This window comes from Corvus brachyrhynchos, unplaced genomic scaffold (assembly GCF_000691975.1).
Source record: "Corvus brachyrhynchos isolate BGI_N302 unplaced genomic scaffold, ASM69197v1 scaffold91, whole genome shotgun sequence".
Taxonomy (NCBI): Eukaryota; Metazoa; Chordata; class Aves; order Passeriformes; family Corvidae; genus Corvus; species Corvus brachyrhynchos.
The window spans coordinates 2721308-2728484 of record NW_008236442.1 but is presented as its reverse complement, the minus strand read 5'-3'; positions in this window follow the sequence as shown (position 1 = coordinate 2728484).

Sequence of the window (7177 nt, the reverse complement as noted above, 5' to 3'; positions counted from 1 at the left end):
GCATGCTTCTGCCTAGCTAAAATAACTCATTCTACTGCTGCAATCTAATTGAAAGAGTTCTGTGCAGTCTCATTATGAATTATTCTGTGTTATGCTAGGAAGGCTAGAGGTTGTGAAACTAGTTATATCAGCAAAGCTGGCATCTGATTTCATTAGCTTGCACTGTAATTGCCTTACATTTGATGGGCCTCATACTACCACTCCTGCTCAGAGAAAATTTCTGTTGCCTTTGTTTCAGAGCTGTCAGTTCCACTTTGGGACCTTATGGCTCTGTGATCTGGCACTTCATACCACAATGAGCATCTGCCTGCCAAAATATCCCAAGCAGTCAGGGTGCAACAAGGAGTGTGGAGATGCCATGTCTTTAGGAAAATGCTTGTATTAGTCTAGTCAACTCCAGAATTAGACAACTCCATTTTAGAGTACTCTGAATCGTTACAGTCCTTTCATACCTGGCCAGTTTGCCCAGTAGAAGCACCGTCATGTCCAACAGTGTTCCAGGTAAAGCAAGACCAGGAGGTCTCCAGGACAATACCAAGTGCCAGATAAGCACAGTTCTGAGAGAGAACACATGGGTCAGCACTGGCACATGAGTAGTGACAAGTGTTTACAACTGTTTCCAATGCCATCCTCTTCTAGAAACATTGACCAATGTGGAGTTTTCAAGCAGGATTTTGGTAAGTGGCCACGCCAGTATTAGTATCTCTTTTCCCTAGCTTTTTTTTTTTTTTTCCTTAGCATTTATCTCAATCACTGCAGTACTCAAATAGTTGATCAACAGGTTTTGTCTCTCCGACAGTGGGAAAGTAGAGTGGAAATGGGATCCTCTGTCTCTGCCATTCACAGGAAGAAAGATGTCATATACCAATTATTAAGTTTCACCTAGATTTATGGCATGTGTTTGCCATGCAAAATGAAGACATTACCCACAAAGATTCCATGATTTATTACCTGGAGAGGTGATGCATCACTGAAGAAAAGGAAATGGTGGAGGAATAATAAAAGAGGGAGCTAAACACAGGCAGCATCAAGGTGGCAAGGGTTTTCTTCCTTTGCCAACAGAAATTATGCTTCCTAATCCATGTACCTCTTTTAGCTCAAGGAAAGGAATTGGAAATCACAAGGATTTCTGCAAGCAACCTCAAATTGCAGCTGAAGGTCACATTCTTCTATCAGTTTCTTATCACTGTTCTCCAGTTCACTGTAATATTTGCAACTGTCTTTTCCTCCTTTGAAATTCTCTGAGTCTCTGCAGAAAGTATATAAAGTGAACTAATATACAGTTCTGGAAGAGTTGTGAACTTTAGTCCGTCATTTTCTTCCACAGCCAAGGAGCATTCCTTCACATTCCATTCACAGCATTCCTTCTTCTGGAGTTTCAGAAGATGTGAGCTTGGGCTCTTCCTGTACCAGAAGGACCACGCAGTGCTCCTGGGGCCATAGACCATTACATCATTACACCACCACTAAGAATTACATCAAGAGTCACTGTCAAACACCTCCCAACAAATCAAACTCAATCCTCTCAAATTGCTGGGATAAGAATAGTACAATTATCAAAAATACATCACATTTTGTAGGAGCTCTCCAGCTCCTTTTAAATCTTTTGTTTGGAAGTATGCATGAAAAGATAAAGTTACTGGCACATTTAGCAGAATGTCACTCAGTTTCTTCTGTCTGCTCTTAAATGCTTTATCAACTAGTTCGATGTAGTGAAAATACCACAGTTCCAGTAAAAAAATTAAATGTAGAACATGAATGGCTTTTAGAGAAAAGCTATAAACCAGTGTGTCATAACAAGCTGCCTCACTGCAGGACACAGGGTGCTTCCAATACATACCCTGTAGAAAGGTGAAATAGCTGAAGCACTTGAAGAGTTTAATACAATATCTGCCATTGTTTCTACTGTAGGGGTGGAAGATACCAATATAGCTTGGGTACATTTTACATAATGCTATATACTGTTGGCATACTACTTGAATTTGTATAAAGTTTCCAGTTATCCTTGGACTAATCAGCTTTTTATTTATGTTTTACTGTGGAGTTTTATTGGAAGCAAATTCTTCTGTAACACATAGTAAAACTGAGCTGGTCAAGCAACCATGATATCCCAGAGAAATACATGCTAGTGGGGTAAAAATTTCTGAGTGAACTTGAGGAAGAAGGTGTAATTACATAGACAATGCAATATTTCCAATGAAATTTCAGAGCAGGCTTGAAAAAATGAATTTTCCAGGCATCATCAAGTTCACAATGTAGAAGAATGAATGTGAAAAAGAAATCAAGACAGAGCTGCGCAGAAAAATAAAATAAATAAAATCCAACATTCACACCTGTACATCACTAAAGAAATAAGTGTATCTGCTCAGGTCAGGTGGAAAGCAGTTGAAAATACACAGGCTGGGGTACACCTGAGAAGATCCACCCAGTTCAGTCACAACAGGAAGGTTGGCAGAAGTACCTCTTTATGACAAAAACATCTTTGCTCCAGAGTCCCTTGCAAGTGAAATGGATCAGAAATATTCCCCCCACACTGTGTGGACAAGGGAGTGAGAAATGAAGCTGAGCAATCTATTAAACAGTTCTGTGATGGAGCTGTAAGTCACATCATAAGGTGAAAGGAAACTGAAGCAGAGTCTGTGACAAATCTAAGGAACTGGCAGCATTTGTTAGATAAATGGAAGCAAGTGACAATAGACAACAAGCCAGGCTGTCTGGGCAAAGACTTTGTAGTTCTGAATTTTCCGGTGACAGAAAAGCACACCAAGATTTTTAAAGGCTTTTGTTCCCAGAACCACTGACATGTCACTAGGGAATGCCAGCAAATAAAGAAATAACACATTTTTTATTGCAAAAAGACACAGTGCAAAAGAAGGGAAAGAAGGTTGCTATGAATATTCAGTCACTGGCTTGCCTAACATTTCTGAGGTGTTGGCATTTGACCATTTCTATCCTCTTTTAGTGCCCAAAATGCATTTTGGGCACAGAACTGTGGAAAGCAGGTTTTACAAAGAATAATATTAGAATGCTGGAAAGACTGTTGGTCTGAGACAACCTCATATGATTTCACTTGAAGAGCGGCACTGGGGTAACATGTCTAAGATGTAGCTTTCCTCCCAAATTCATTGATTCCAGAAGTGCCAGAAAACTGGCCTTGAATAACAACTATGAGGAATGAAATGATGGCAGTTCACAGCCCTCTCCTCAGTCGAAAATACCAATTAAGCACTGCATTAACTTAGTGTTCACCAAGAGTTATCTACTTAGCTCCAATCAGATATATGCTCTATATTAGTTGTAAGCTATGTTCAACTAAAAGGGTGCAACAAAGGTGAATGGGGTGAAGTTTTCTTTATATTTTTGTGGATGACACAAGTATCATCTGTGGCTATTTACTCTAGCCAGGGTTGATCTGGCCTGTTACTTCTAACATGAAACTATACTATTCTCTCCCACAGGGAACAAAAAACCTCTGTGAAATTAAAATCTTGATGCTATATCATAAAATCAGACAAAATGAGACAAGCACCAGCAATGACTTATCAGCTGATGTCAGGGGCTGAAAAAGAAGTTGAATATTCTCTGAATGAAGCCCACCTGCTTCATTCCAGAGAGACTTCTTGCTATATTGCAAGGCATTGATAGCAGTACCATCAACTCAACTAAAATCAGAACCTAGCAGAATATCGATCAGCAGGATCTGAAAGCACTCTTAAGAACCTTGGCCACCTCAATATCAAGCAGGAGCAAACTACAAAATATGTCCATTGCTCCTCAGTACATCCTGCTATCGAATTTTTCCACATCTCAGAAACTTTTTACTGAGCTTATATAGCTTATTGTGGGAGTAATAGAATGAGTGAATAAAATAAAAGTATTCTATCTTCTGTGTCATTGAAATGCAATCAGATTTGCTCAAAGAAAAAGTGCCATACCATCTCCATCCTCAGTGTTAACATTCAGGAGTTTCTCCCAGGTTTGCTTATCTGATAAAAAGCCTCTCCACCTGGAGTCTGATATTAATGCATAAATCCCAGAAATGTGTCTAGAAAAGTTCACACTATTCAACTAAGAAAACATTAAACAGAACATGAAGGGAGGATAAAACCCTTTCAGGTTAAAATATGATTTCTTTATTTCCTTTGGAAAGAATAGCAACAGACCACAATCTCAAGGGAAATTGTAAATTCCCCAAGGAACAAACAAAATAGCTGAAGACTTAAGAGATTTAAGATATTTGAATAAAATGGTTTTGTAAATTAAATATTCAAAACTCTGCTATTTATTTAGGCCTCAATATTGTAACGATGTCAGACTGCAGCATGGCAATAAAGAAGCAATGAACTGGAGACCTCTGGTCCTAAATATATCAGCTCCTTCTGCTTGAGTTTAATGACCAACCCTGGAGCTAAAAGTGGTAACAGCATATCATCTGCGGATTGGGACCTAAGAGGATAGGAAACGGCACTGACTGCTGGCCAATAAACACTTAATCATGTCTATCCATCTCTCCCAGGGTTTTACTCTGCCGTCCATCACTGTACCATCTGAGTGCCTTCACGTAAAATCAATAGCAGTGGTGCAATCCCTGGAGGATGTCACAGAAACTCCAGCACGTCTCCTCTTCTAGGTGTTTGCATAGCCACAGAGTCACAGTCTTTGATTTTAATGAGACTGTTAGTGAGTACTGTGTTAAGGAAACTTCCTGTAATCATACAAACATTAAACTATTCCTCCAAATGTTACTGGTACTAACAAAAAGGACCAGACTCAGATACTACATCTTATAGCTCAGTTTGAACATTTGATGAACTGTAGGTACAAAAATGCTGTTAGTGAGGATTTTCTTGTTATTTTTCTAAGTCTGTGAGAGACTTTCTCTCTCACAGAAGAGGTAGCAGGGAATGTAAACAACCAAGCCACCTGCAACCTTGGAAAGTCTTGTTTATGGTACAGAAGAAAATATTTTGATAATGGATGTTTTAGGATTTTGGCCAATCACCCCCAAGGGGTGGCTGGTCCTTTGTCCAATTAGACTATGAAGAAAAAAGTTTATAAAAGAGTTTGTAAAATAATTAAATAAATAATTAAATAAATAAATAAAATAATTAAATAAATGCACAATTCCTGCCTGCTGGATCTTCTCCTCCTCCTCCTCCCTACGGCTGCGGGACACGGTGATATACCGTAGGAACCAGGCCTGCGGTAATAATGAACAAATGATTTTGTAGTTTATCCATCAGCTGCACACCTTTCATCATTTAAAGATAGGGAATAGACAAACTCACAAACACTCTCAGGAAGGGCTGCCTCATTTCATACAGGAAGTAGTTCACTGTCTCCCCCATTTACAGCCTTTGTCAGCGCCAATCCTGGACTATTATACCTCAGTGATGCTACCAGCATCTTCTGTCATGCTGATGCCTGCACTCCATTTCTCAGTACACTCAACACATCATATCAGTTAGGAATAGATGTATGTACATATTCATATTCATATTCATTCAGTTCCATTTACTAGCCCATGCAAGACTGAAGTTCAGTTGTGGCAACTCCAAAACAGATAATATTTAAACACCATTCTGATTTTCTCCAGCATAAAACATGTATAACGTTATTTCATGTCTCCGATTCTCCAAGTTTTAGTCACTTCCTTAAGAAATCTATAGAAATGCACCTCAGAAAGAAAGCAGGCAAATAAATAGGCCCAAAAGTTTGTACATAAAGCTCCCTCTCTTCTCAGTTCACTGAGAGGTGGCAGCAAAGTGCTCCTTTCCTCAGTTTCAGAGCTGCCGCAGTTTCAAACAAGTATTTTGTGAACACTTACACTTTCAAATATACTTTCAGATGGATGACTGAAAGCTTCATTAACAAGAGCAGATTTTCTTCAAGGGATAGGATTTGTCTCTACTGCCACATTCAAGAAGCAGACAAACACAACCACTGATGTATCAAAAACCCCCATGAGCTGCCCAGGACTGGCATGCTGAGGACAGGCCAAGATCAGTCGTAAGGTACCCAAAGGACAATTGTGCAGCATCACAGGAGCTGCCTTTCACATTCTGACCTGTAAAACAAGGTATAATGTATGGATGGGTTGGTCAGTGAATCACTCCAGACTTAGGAAGAATCACCACAAACACAACAATGCTCGGAATATTTGCTATACATGCTACCATACACTGATATTTATATAGGAGAACTGCAATGGGAGAAAGTATATGGAATCCAACCTTCCTACTGCCCACTCTGAAAACATGCCAACCCAGAAAGTTGAACAAAAGTAATTTCTCCAATTTCACCTGATTATACAGTTAAGAACTGAAGTAACAGTTCTATTTGAAGTAACAATATTGAAGTAACAGTATTATACTGGACTTAACTGCTAAAGACATCAAGAAGAAAAAAAACTAATGGAATGTCAGTATATTGCCATGAATCTTAGATTTTCATTAACAATAAAGTGTAACATTGCCACTAAGGCAATGGAAAGCTCATAGCTGAAATGACCAGGAAAATATACTGTGAACAGCTACAGTTATACACATTATTTCAAGAACAATCTAATAAAGCTTAATTGTTTGAATAATATTAGGAGATTGAACAGCAACTGCTTTAAACTCACTGTCTCCAAGCAAAAAGTCCACAGTTGCAATAAACCTTAGAGCAAAAGCTCTCAAACATGGCTCTGGAGCTTTCAGGCTACTTCATCAAATCATTCCAATAGCCAAGATTTCCATCTCTCATAGATCCTCCTCAGCGCTCAGCTATCCTCTCTGTTATCCTTTTCAAAGGATACTGGGGAAAAAAAAGGCTTGAGGCTGCTCCCACTGCAGCATCAGCAAAGGCAGATGGGATTTGCACGCAGGCTGAGTTTGGACAGCCCACAAAGGCTGCGGGTGTGGACACAAAGTGCTTTCTGAACAGCTGCTGTTCCTGGGCCTGGACACTTCAGTTACCCAGGAGAGATGAGCAATGTTTTTTACTGCTGAAGCAGAGAGAAGCTTTTTCTTAGCATTCATTTCATTCATTAAAATGAATCGTCCTAATGAATTATTGAAGTCTTACACCTCAGATTTAGTTTCACTTGTTTTATGGTATGTACAATTGTCTGGGTATCATTCCTCTAACAAAATATTTTATAGGTCTCTACTACAGTTATTTTCTGAATACTTGC